At 37.4% G+C, this 12,399-nt stretch overlaps 1 protein-coding gene across 1 annotated transcript in view; it reads right to left on the bottom strand.

Moving 5' to 3' along the window:
* RANBP3L (RAN binding protein 3 like) overlaps positions 1-12,399 on the bottom strand; it is a 45,342-nt gene that overhangs the window by 31,473 nt on the left and 1,470 nt on the right. The window lies entirely within an intron of this gene.

The following is a 12,399-nucleotide window of genomic DNA, read 5'->3' as shown; positions in this document are numbered from 1 at the left end:
AGTGAACTATTGTGATAAGTCCAAAAGAAAGGATTAGAGGAGATCCTGTAATCAATTCATTTCTTTTAAGTGGTTTTTTTTTTTTATTGTGGGAAAATATACATAACATTTTACCATTTTAACCATTTAAAATGTACGGTTCAGTGACATTATGTATATTCACACTGATGCGTAACTATCACCACCGTCCATCTTGAGAACTTTTCCATCATCTTAAACTGAAACTCTGTATCCACGAAGTGCTATTTCCCCATGTCTCTCTCCCCAGAGCCTGTGTCACCACACTCTACTTTCTTTTTTTTTTTAATTTTATTTTTTATTTTTTTAATTTACATCCAAATTAGTTAGCATATAGTGCAACAATGATTTCAGGAGTAGATTTCTTAGTGCCCCTTACCCATTTAGCCCATCCCCCCTCCCACAACCCCTCCACTAACCTTCAGTTCTCCATATTTATGAGTCTCTTCTGTTTCGTCTCCCTCCCTGTTTTTATATTATTTTTTCCCTTCCCTTATGTTCATCTATTTTGTCTCTTAAAGTCCTCATATGAGTGAAGTCATATGATTTTTGTCTTTCTCTGACTGACTAATTTCACCTAGCATAATACCCGCCAGTTCCATCCACGTAGTTGCAAATGGCAAGATTTCATTCTTTTTAATTGCCGAGTAATACTCCATTGTATACACATACCACATCTTCTTTATCCATTCATCCATCGATGGACATTTGGGCTCTTTCCATACTTTGGCTATTGTTGATAGTGCTGCTGTAAACATGAGGGTGCATATGTAGCACACCTGCATCCCATGGATAAATGCCTAGTAGTGCAGTTGCTGGGTCGTAGAGTAGTTCTATTTTTAGTTTTTTGAGGAACCTCCATATTGTTTTCCAGAGTGGCTGCACCAGCTTGCATTCCCACCAAACCACCCTCTGCTTTCTGACTCTGTGGATCCACCTGCCCTAGGACACTTTGTAGAAGTGGAATCATGCAATCTGTGTCTTTTTGTACCTGACTTATTTCACTTAGCGTATCTTCAAGGTTCATCCATGCTGTAGCATGTATGAAGAATCTCATTCCTTTCTAAGGCCGAATAATATCCCAGTGTATGTATGTAGCACATTTTGGACCTTTTTTTTTTTTTTAAATCAGCTTTTCTTCATTTGCTTCTTCTCCTTTCTTTGCTCTCAATTGGCTGCATATTTCTCTCTAGCTCCTGGTTCCTTGCTTCTCCGCGCTTTTCCCTTCCTCCCTCTTCCTGTTTCTCCTTCCCCTCCCTCATATACTCATCATTTTCTCTACCTGCTTAATACTAAGATTATTACACAAGTAAATACTCTTTCTGTGGGTATTTTTAAATAAGGTACAACTCAAGTTTATTTTGTCTTAATTTTTTAATGCATTGTAGATACTTTTTATTATGCTGGCCCTTTCTTCATAACATTCTCAAACAAATGTAGAAGTATAGTACCGGCTCTTTGCATTAGCTATTAACTTTGAGTAAGTCACTTCTCTCCTCTGCTTTCAGTTTTCTAGTATGTGAAGATCCATTGCCCTAAGTGGAGTTTAAAGCTCGAACACTCAGTAATTTGGGAATATTTATCACTTGGATGAACTTTTGGGGAAAAAGTATTGATTTACTAAATAAACATTAATAGCCTGCTACGAGCAAAGTAAAAGACAATAACAATATTGTGAATTTAAACCTTAAAATGTAAGAAATGTTTACAAAATTAGAAAGACATCGGCACATCTATTATGGGTGTTTTTTGAAGATTTGTTTTCTAAATCTTTATGCTTTTTTTCTCTTTTTATTTGTAGCTAGAGCTTTCTGCAAGTCCCTCAAAATCTACTTTGCTTCATCCTACGATCAAACAATCACCTCTACTAATTAATTTTAGCGTATTCAATTTTCAGGAAGAAAAATGGCAACTAATACCAAAACTAATCCACACTTGAATCCATACTTCATACATGAAGTTCCTTATGACAAAGTCAGTCTTGTTGAACGAACAGACCCTCATAATCTGTAGCTCTGGTATATGTCTTACCCACACTCAATTTATAAAAACACACATACACATAAATCCTTATCTGTGACTTCATTTCTCTGCAAGTCAACTACAGTTTAACACAGACAGGCCTAGACCAAAATGGTCCTTTTCCATCAAGTCTCCCTGCTTTACTCTTTTTTCTCCAGATGGTAACATACCTTCTTGTTATGAACTACTTCCTTTTATCAGAACAAGAAAGGATTTGGAGCCCATTATTGAAACCAGTGATTACAGATTCCTACTCAAGAGGGACAATCCAGTTACTAAGCTGTCATGTCTGGAGACTTGGTAGTTTCTCTGCATCTGCTGAGGGAAAGGAACTTGCGTCCTGTTAGCTGTGGGTTCTTTTAGGACCTGAAGCCTATTCTGCAGTGATACGGGAGACTTACAAAAATCTTTTCGCTCTCCCGTTCGAGTATATAGGTCAGTTTCCATTTCATCAGTTACAGTTTAGCCTCTGTCTCCTTCTGGCCCAATTCACAGATGCATGTTTCATGCTCTTTGATGTTGGTTTAGTATCAAAAGATATCTTCCGACTATCATCATCTCTTGTCAGTAATCTAGATCTCACTCTTATGACCTCGTGCTTAGTTATTGACCATCTACACAGGGTGAGATATCTGGTCATTGGGTAGAAGGAATGCAGCTTTTTACTGGATATGAGTATTTACTGCATTTTGAATCCTGCCTTTGGTTATTATGCTAGCTTTACCAATAGATTTCATTAAAAAGCAAGTCAGGTGTGAAATTTACCTGGCCTAAATGTTAATATTTCAAGTCAAGTTAATGATTTAATATAATGAGCACTTTGAGCCAGCACTTTATTCTGAATAGAGTCCCCAGTTTAAATAAAAAAGTGAGTTATAATAATGACTATTGCTTAGCCTCTGTTTAATTTGGAGTTTTTGATACTTCTTATTTATTTTGTTAAAATCTAAATCATCTCTCCAAGGCCATATTGGCCCAGTTCCAAAAGTGGTACATTGCAATCTTTCACACTTCGTGCAGTTCAAGAAACATATATCATGCAAATATTTAAATTTCAGTGAAAACTGCTAGCCCAATAAGCAGGCCACCTGCTCTGATCTGATGTGTTTGCACTGATACTGCTGCATTTTCTTACCTATTGTTTTAGAGTTAAATACCCCTTTTGGGAGACATTTGGATGTGGTGAGCGGTTTACATACAGATCAATTGGTGACTCGAATAGCAACACATTTAAAACTGAATGACAAACTGAGTTCAAGGGCCAGCCATCACTCAGATCGTTTCCAGGTACTTAAATGAGCCCACATGAGAGGAAGGAAACTCGGGCTATAGCACAGGCTCTGGAGTTTTTGGGTTAGGATGACATATGACAAAATATGACTTGTTTACAGGTGACATGTAGTGCTGTGAGTGGTTCCCAGTATAAACCCAGTTTACTGCTCCCAAAGAACTTGCACAACACCGTTGAGGAGACAACATCAAAATGAATGAAAGAATTGGGGGCAAACCACAGAATCCTGGTTTTGAAAGGGATCTTGAAGTTGCCCTAGCAGAATTTTGTATCTGAGATGTCTACAGCATCCTCAGGAGATGGCCTTCCATCACACAGCATAAGGGTTAGAGTCTATGCTACTGCCAGAGTTTACCAGCCCATGCGCGGCAGCATACTGCTGTATGAGCTGCACATGTGCCAAGCCCTTGGTCCTTCACCCCATAGACCAGCCTCTTGGCTTCACCCCCCAAATGTCGTACAGTTTCAGATTCATCCATGTGGTTATGTGTAACCGCAACTTACTGCTTTCTACTACTGGATAACATTCCAGTCTACAGACATACCACAGTTGGCTTATCCATTTACGGGCTTATGTACATTTGAGTGGTTCACATGTTGGAGCTCATAGGTATAAAATCTGCCATGAACATTCTTCTCTAAGCTTTTTGCTTTTCATTCCTCTTGGGAAAATAACTAAGAATGTGATTGGTTATCATAGGGTAGGCGTAGATTTAACGATAAAAGAAATTGCCGGACTATTTTCCAAAGTGGTCGTATCACTTTACAGCAATACATAGGAGTTCTGATTGCTCTACAGTCTCTGCAACACAGTATCATTGGCATTCTTAATTTTAGCTATTCTAGTGAATGGGAAGTGATATCTGACAGAGGTTTTAATTTACATTTCCCTGATGACTAATTATGTTGAGCGTTTTTTGATGTGATTCTTAGACATTTATATGTCCTTTTTGTAAAGTGTCTGACAGACTGCTTATTTTTTAATCAAATTGTTTATATTGAGTTCTTTACATATTCTGATTACAAGCTTTTTTTCCAGATCCATATATCACAAATGTTTTCTCCCAGTTTCTCTTTAAAAAAATTTTTTTTTAATGTTTATTATTTTGAGAGAGAGACAGAGCACAAGCAGGGGGATGGGCAGAGAGAGAGGAAACACAGAATCTGAAGCAGACTCCAGGCTCTGAGCTGTCAGCACAGAGCCCTACATGGGGCTTGAACTCACGAGTTGTGAGATCATGACCTGAGGCAAAGTCAGAGGTTTAACCAATTGAGCCACTCAGGCACTCATCTCCCAGTTTCTCTTTTCTTGTATTAATGTAATCTTTTAAAAAACAAGTATTTTTAATGTTGGTAGTCCAGTTTATCTATTTTTTATGGTTAGTACTTTCTGTGTCTGTAAAAATTACCTGTTCCAATTTATGAAAATATTTTCCCGTGTTTTTCCTCTAGAAGTTTTACAGATTAAGCTTCTGTGTTTTCATATTTCATCTCAAATTAATTTTTGTGTGAGGTGGGTAATGAGGGCTATTTGTTCCAGGGGTATTACAAAAAATAGTATCTTTTCCTTCTTTGAACTATCTTGATATCTTTGTCAAAAACTGGCCAAAAATGAGTGAGTCAATTTCTGGGCTCCCTCTTCTGTTTCAATAATAAATTTTCTATGCTTATACCAATATTATACCATCTTGATTATTATATGTTGAAATCCAAAGCATAAGTTATCAAATTTGTTCTTCTTTTTCAAGATTTTAGCTATTTTAGGTCCTTTGCATTTCCTTATAAATTAAAGATTAGCTTGTCAATGAAAAAAGAGTCTGCGGGAATTTTGATTGAGATGGCCTTGACTCTCTAGATCAATTTGGGGAGGGTTAATATCTTAATAAATTGAACCTTCCAATTTAAGTATTTAGTTCAATCTTCTTTAGCTTTTCTCTACAATGTTTAAGTGTACAGGTCTTGCACATCTTTTGTTAATAACTCCTTTACTATTTTTTTATAAAAAATGTACTACTAAAAGAATACTTAAAAGTTTTCAACTTCCAATTATTCTTTGCTAGTATATAGAAATATAGTTGTTTTTAGTATACTGACTTTGTATGCTGTTATCTGTGATCTTGGTAACTCACTTATTAGTTGTAGTATTTTCTTTTCTTTTAATTGATTCCTAAAGTTTTTCCTATACCAACTATCGTTCATCTGTGAATATAGTTTTACCTCTTTATTTCCAAAATATAAAACTTTTATTTTTTTTCTTTTTCTTTTTTTAAAAAAAATTTTTTAATGTTTATTTCTGAGACAGAGACAGAGCATGAGTGGGGGAGGGGCAAAGAGAGAGGGAGACAGAATCAGAAGCAGGCTCCAGGCTCTGAGCTGTCAGCACAGAGCCCAACACAGGGCTTGAACTTACAAACCATGAGATCATGACCTGAGCCAAAGTCAGATGCTCAACCAACTGAGCCACCCAGGCACCCCTATTTCTTTTTCTTAACCTAGTACATTGGCTAAGACCTTCAGTCCTATTCCATAATGTTGAATAGAAGTGACTATAGTGGACATCCTTGCTTGCTTCCCAATCTTCGTAGGGAAGTATTAAGTCTTTCATTGACAATGAAAGCACTATACTAGCTGTCAGTTTTTTGAAAATGTACTTTTTGGGTTGAGGAAGTTCCCCTAAATCCTTTTGGAGTTTTTATGTGAGTGACTGTTGAATTTTTTTTTTTTTGGTGTCTTTCTGGCACAGTGTTATTCATAATATTCCTTTATTATCACTCTAATAGCTGTAGGATCTATAATGACACTCTATATAATTCCTGATATTGGTAATGTTTTGTTTCTTTTTTTGTAAAAATTAGGAGCTTATTAATTTTATTAATGTTTTCAAAGAAATAGCTTTTGGGAATCAGAGATGAGCAGAATATTTCCTTCTAGTTTTGGTTTTAGGAATAGGAAAAATGAAGGTTTGTTTTGTTTTTGTTTTTTTAAGCCCAAATTCAGAAACATAATTAGGGATGGCTTTGGCCAGTAATGGCTTAAAATTTTTTTTCATACCATTAAAATTTACCATCTTAATCATTTTTAGGCACATAGTTCAATAGTGCTGATTCACACTATTGTGCAATCTCTAGAACGTATTCATCTTGCAAAACTGAAACTCTATACCATTAAATAATAACTCCCTATTCCCCCTCCCAGCCCTTGGCAACCCCCATTCTGCTCTATGTCTCTGAAAATGACTACTCTAGCAATCTCATATGAGTGGAATCATATAGTATTCATCTCTTTGTGACTTGCTTGTTTCATTTAGCATAATGTCCTCAAGATTCATCCATGATGTAGCATGTATCAGAATATACTTTCTTTTTAAGGCTGAATAATATTTTCTTGTGTACATATATATATATATACACCACATTTTGTTTATTCACTTGTCAATGGAAAGATGTGCTTTAACCTTTTGTCTATTGTAAATAATGCTACTATGAGCATCGGTGTGCAAGTACCTGTTTGATTCCCTGCTGTCACTTTTTTGGGGGATATACCTGGAAGTAGAATTGCGGGATCACATGGTAATTCTATTTGTAGTTTTTGAGGAATTGCCATACTATTTTCCAGCAGATGCACTATTTTCCATTCCCACCAGCAGTGTATAAGAGTTCTAATTTCTCCACATTCTTGCCAACACTTGCTATTTTCTATTTTTTTCTTTTGATAGTAGCCATGCTAATGAGTGTGAAGTGGGAAAATGGAGTTTAAACCATTATATATATATATACATATATATATGTATATATATATTTCAGATCGTCATAAATGTGCCATCTATTAAGAAAGCTTAGTGGAAAGAATTCCTGCACTGAGTGGGAGCTTGAATACAATCAAATCTAGTAGAATGAGTTCTCTCCTTTCTAGTTATTTTTAAATGGTCTAGATTTGTTTCCACCAATTTGTGCCTTTAAATGTGAGTAATGGGGGGGCACCTGGGTGGCTCAGTCAGTTAAGCGGCCGACTTCGGCTCAGGTCATGATTTCGCGGTCCGTGAGTTCAAGTCCCGCATCGGGCTGTGTGCTGACATCTCAGAGGCTGGAGCCTGTTTCAGATTCGGTGTATCCCTCTCTCTGACCCTCCCCGGTTCATGCTCTGTCTCTCTCTGTCTCAAAAATAAACGTTAAAAAAAAATTTTTTTTTAAATGTGAGTAATGGTTTTGTAGATAGAACAAAACTCATTTGAGCCACTTTGAGGTTCCCTTTTGGTGGAAGAAAAACAGAAATATGTGCAGGGTTCCTTCCTCTGATCCTCGTTTATTTAGCCATGTATCACCCAAAAGATGTCATGTTGTCTATGCCATTTCACTGTTTTAGAATCACAAAGAAGGAAAGCTAATACAAATCTATTTTGAGAAGCATAATGTGTGTATCTCACATTATCTTTTCATATAAAAGGCATTATTTCATTGTTTGCCACCACTGGGTTTCCTTTCTCATGGTTGTATCTTCATTCCTTAGCACTTAAATTTTTTAAGTGTTCTAAATTAAGTATATTCATAAATGTTCACAGAGTATTTTCAAGGGAAATAGTGCATTTGCGGCAACCTAAATATAATTTGTGTTTTATGGTTTAGACTCAGAGCAAATTTGGTCTCACAGTAAACATGCCCCACTTAGCCTTTATATTTATATTTACTAAGTTCAAAGCTAAATTAAGTGCCTTCTGGAACCCTCAAGAGGAGTGTGGCCAAAATACACAGAATGAGGATTAATGCAGCAGGGTCACAATATTATGGAGTCAAATCACTTTTTCTTTCACCCAAAAAGTTGAAAAAGTATCATTAGCTGAGTTCTTATTACTGAATTCCTCAAAAAAGCACATGACAGAAAATAAACTTGGGCAGAAAAACTTGCATTTCTGGTGTCTAATATAGCTCCCAGCTCTTGGTAAAAACTGTACTGAATAAATAAGTGGTTGAGGGCGTTAATCTGTGTTCCTTGACTTGCAGGAAACTGTCTTAACATTAAGAAAAGAATTCATCCTGAAAATGACAGCCAAAATGTGATGTAATAAAGAATAGATCTGGTTTTAGCTCTCCATTCCTTGCACAGAGCTTGACAAACCCTCTGAATTTCCTAACTGATGGCCATTTGTCTTTGTTATGCTAACGAGGAAACTCAAGGGAGAGGCTGGCCACACCAAAAAGAACAAGGTTGTATAAGGTTGGACCTTCTAGCCCTACTTTCCATTTCCAACCTCCAGAGAGGGAAGAGAGATTGAAGCCAGAGTTCAATCATAGTCACTGATTTAATCAATCATGCAAATGTAGTGAGATCCCATGTGGAAACTCTGGACACCATGCTTACTGGAGCTTCCTGGCTGATGATCTTACTGATATCCTGAGAGAGTGGGATACCCTGACTCCATGTGCTCAGAAACACCCGACACTTTGCCTTATGTATCTGTTCAGCTGGCTGTTCATTTGTATCCTTTATAATAAAATGGTAATCATAAGTATAGGGCTTTCTTGAGTTCTGTGAGTCATTCCAGCAAATTTTCAAACCTGGGAGAGTTGTGGGAAGCCTTAAATTTGTAGTCATCCAGGCAGAAATGGAGGTGGCTTGGAGACACCTGAAATTTGTAGCTAGCATTTAAGTGGATCGGTCTCTTGAGACTGAGCCCTTAACTTCTGGAGTCTTCATTAACTCTGGATAATGACAGAATTTAATTAAATTGTAGTACACCCAGTTGGTGTCAGAACAAGAAAAATCAGAAGGAACACTAATGCATCTTGAATATCTGCAGAGAAGTTTCTCTGATATGGATCAATAAAAAAAAGTTAAACATTGTATCTCAAAAATCATGGATTTTATGAGATAGCTATATATGAGCATGAGCAGGGGAGGGGAAAAGAGAGAGGGAGACACAGAATCCAAAGCAGGCTCCAGGCTCTGAGTTGTCAGTGTAGAGCCCAATGCGGGGCTCAAACTCACAAGCTGTGAGACCGTGACCTGAGCTGAAGCTGGACACTTCACCAACTGAGTCACTCAGATGCCCCTGGATGAGATTTACATTTAAACTGGTGGACTGTGAGTAAAGCGGATTGCCCTCTAGAATGTTGGTGGGTCTCATCCATCAGCTAAAGGCCTGGATATAAAAAAGACTGACCTGCCCTGAGCAAGAGGGAATTCTGCCAGCAGACCACTTTCAGATTTCAACTGTAATGTTGGTCAGCAATTTGCCTGGGACTCCAGCCTGGTGGCCCACACAGTGCATTTTGGACTTGCCATCTTCCCTAATTGTGTGAGGCAATCTCTTAAAATAAATTTTGGTCTATCTATAAACACACACACACACACACACACACACACACACACACATCCTAGAGATTCTGTTTTTCTGGAGAACCTTGACTAATACACTACCTCACCTGACTATTGTAAGAGTTAAATAAGATAATGTATTGAGAATTGTGTAATTTTTTAAAGCATTCTAAACATTTACTTTGTGAATTTTAAAGTATATAAACATAAATATGGTTTATAAAACATAAGTATGGTTAAGACTACCTAGCACATGTAATGTGAACTGAACTTTGTTGAGGCTTTGTAGACATATAAGTTAATGTTTATAAATGTGATCTCAGATCAATGTTACAGATAAATGGATTTGAACTATCACAGAAGAATCTATAAAGACAGCAACAAGTAGGGAGAGAAGCCTACTGGATTCCTGTGCTGGACTGTTTAGCATCTGCTGCTGTAGAATGTAAATACTATGGGGACTGGAAACCATAGTTTAGTTGGCTTGGTTCAACTGATGTACCATGTCTGGCACAGTGCTTTGCATAGTCGTTGTTCAGATGGTTGCTAAACAATAAGTGACTTTTATCTAAATGATCACCCCAAAAGTACAATTTTATAACATAAAGCACTTCAGCATATAGCAGGGAGGGTTAGAAAGTACCTATGTGTTGAATCTGGTTATGCCCTCTGAGGAGTTAAATGTCAATTAATCATGGTCTGTATATTAAAAAGCTGGAACTTTGGTGTGGTTGGGGGGGAGGGGTAGGCCAAAGCCACAAACTCAGAATGCCTCCATAAACAAATCCATAGCCAGACCTCACTCTCTGAAACCAATCGCTTTGCTTTCTTGGACCTCTGCTGAACTTTGCATAGCAGCAAGGTGCGAATGTAGCTTGGAGGAAAAAAAATCAAGGCCACTATACTCAATGAATACTTTTAAACTCCAGAAGAGTAACTGAATGCTACTCAGCAGCATGGCAAACACCGCCCAGTGTCACTTGTCAATTCGGATCTCTAGATGACAGTTCTTGTAGCAGTCAATGCTGTTGACTGCTGTTCTCAATTGCATTCACGTGCTTTACAACCTTATGGATTGTGGTTTCTGGGGACTGATATTTTGAGACTCAGTTGTGGAAGAATATGGTTGCTTTCAAAATATTCTAGGCAAAAGCTTCAGTCTGAGAAAAAAAGACTAGACTTCTAGTCTTCTTGGTATTTTGGGAAGTGTGTCATCATAATGATTTTTCCAGTCTCCTCTGGGTATGGCCAATAAAGGAAGAGAACATTAAGACAGCCTGCCTTAAATTAAAACCACAGCAGCATAGTATTTTCCACTTTGAAAATTGGGGAAAAATAAAAATAATACCCAATATTACTGAGAATATACCCCTATACTGCTGAGTGGAGGGCCAACTGTCAAAAAATAAGCAAACAAACCAACAAAAAAACCCCACAACAACAGAAATCTTAAAAAAACATATATATCCTTTGACCTCGCAATTCCACCACTAAGAATGTATCCCAAGAAAATAATCTTACCTCTGCAATGATTTATCCATTTGCTTAGGTTAAACACAATGTTGTTTGTAAAAGGGAAAAAATAGAAATAAAATACATGTCTAATCATAGAGAATTGCCTAAAGGAATTTTACTACATCCATTTAAGGAAGAGCATACAACTGCTAAAAACAAGGCTGCAGAGGGGCACCTGGGTGACTCGGTTGAGCACTGGACTCTTGATTTGGGCTCAGGTCATGATTTCAGGGTCATGGGATCGAGCCCAGTGTCGGTCTCCATGCTGAATGTGGAGCCTTCTTGGGATTCTCTCTCTCCCTCTCTCTTTGCCCCTTCTCTGCTTATGCATTCATGCTCTCTCTCTTTCTCAAAAATAAATTTAAATGAATGAATGAATGAATGAATGAATGAATAGCTAAAATAAGGTTGTAGAAGAATATATGCGCATGAATGATGACATGGAAATTTGTTCATAATCAATTATTAAATTAAAAAGCAGTTCATACAATGTTATATACAAAATAACTCTATTTTGTTTAAAAATCAAGCAAAAGAGTACGTTGTACATGGGCACAGAAGAAAAGGCTGGAAGACTATGCACTAAAGGGTTAAGAACAACACTCTCTGGATGGTGATTTTAACCATCTCCTCTATGCTCCCCCTGGCATATTTTATATAATGAATATTACATTAGCAATTGGAGTGGGGAAGTAGCTTTAAACATTTCAAACAAAATGAACAGCCAACAAAAACCTATGATGGACTAGGGTTTACTAACAGAAGAGCAAAACTTTTATAGTGCTATGATTAAACTCTGGCACATTCCAGGACTTTACATGCAAAAGCAGTTAGTTTAAAATGACTTATTTCAGCCCTGATGATACCGAACGGTCTCAAAAGTTTTTGCTGTTTCCATTTATTATAAAGTATTTTCTGCCCCCACTATGGTAAGCCTTGTACAGCGTGAAGTCCAGGAACTAATGCAAGAAAGTGGCCTGACACCTTCATGCAAACGTTAGCACACAGGTGCCACCTTGGAAATGGGAGTTTCAGCCCGTTAGCCAGCTCTGTCCACGCCACTAAAATCTAAAACCGTGTCTGTGGAAAAGTAAATAAAGAGCTGGCAGCCTAGATCCCTACATAGACAGATCCATCAGTGGTTATTAAGGGCAAGTTAGAAATGTCCGGGGCCAATCCTTAACCTCTGGGGAGTGATGATGTCATCTGTGACAGCACCCTGCCTTTTTTTCAAGTGTCCT

The sequence above is a fragment of the Prionailurus bengalensis genome, chromosome A1 (genome assembly GCF_016509475.1).
Source record: "Prionailurus bengalensis isolate Pbe53 chromosome A1, Fcat_Pben_1.1_paternal_pri, whole genome shotgun sequence".
Lineage (NCBI taxonomy): Eukaryota > Metazoa > Chordata > Mammalia > Carnivora > Felidae > Prionailurus > Prionailurus bengalensis.
The sequence above is the reverse complement of the archived record's forward strand: the minus strand, read 5'-3'. Positions and strand labels throughout refer to the sequence as shown.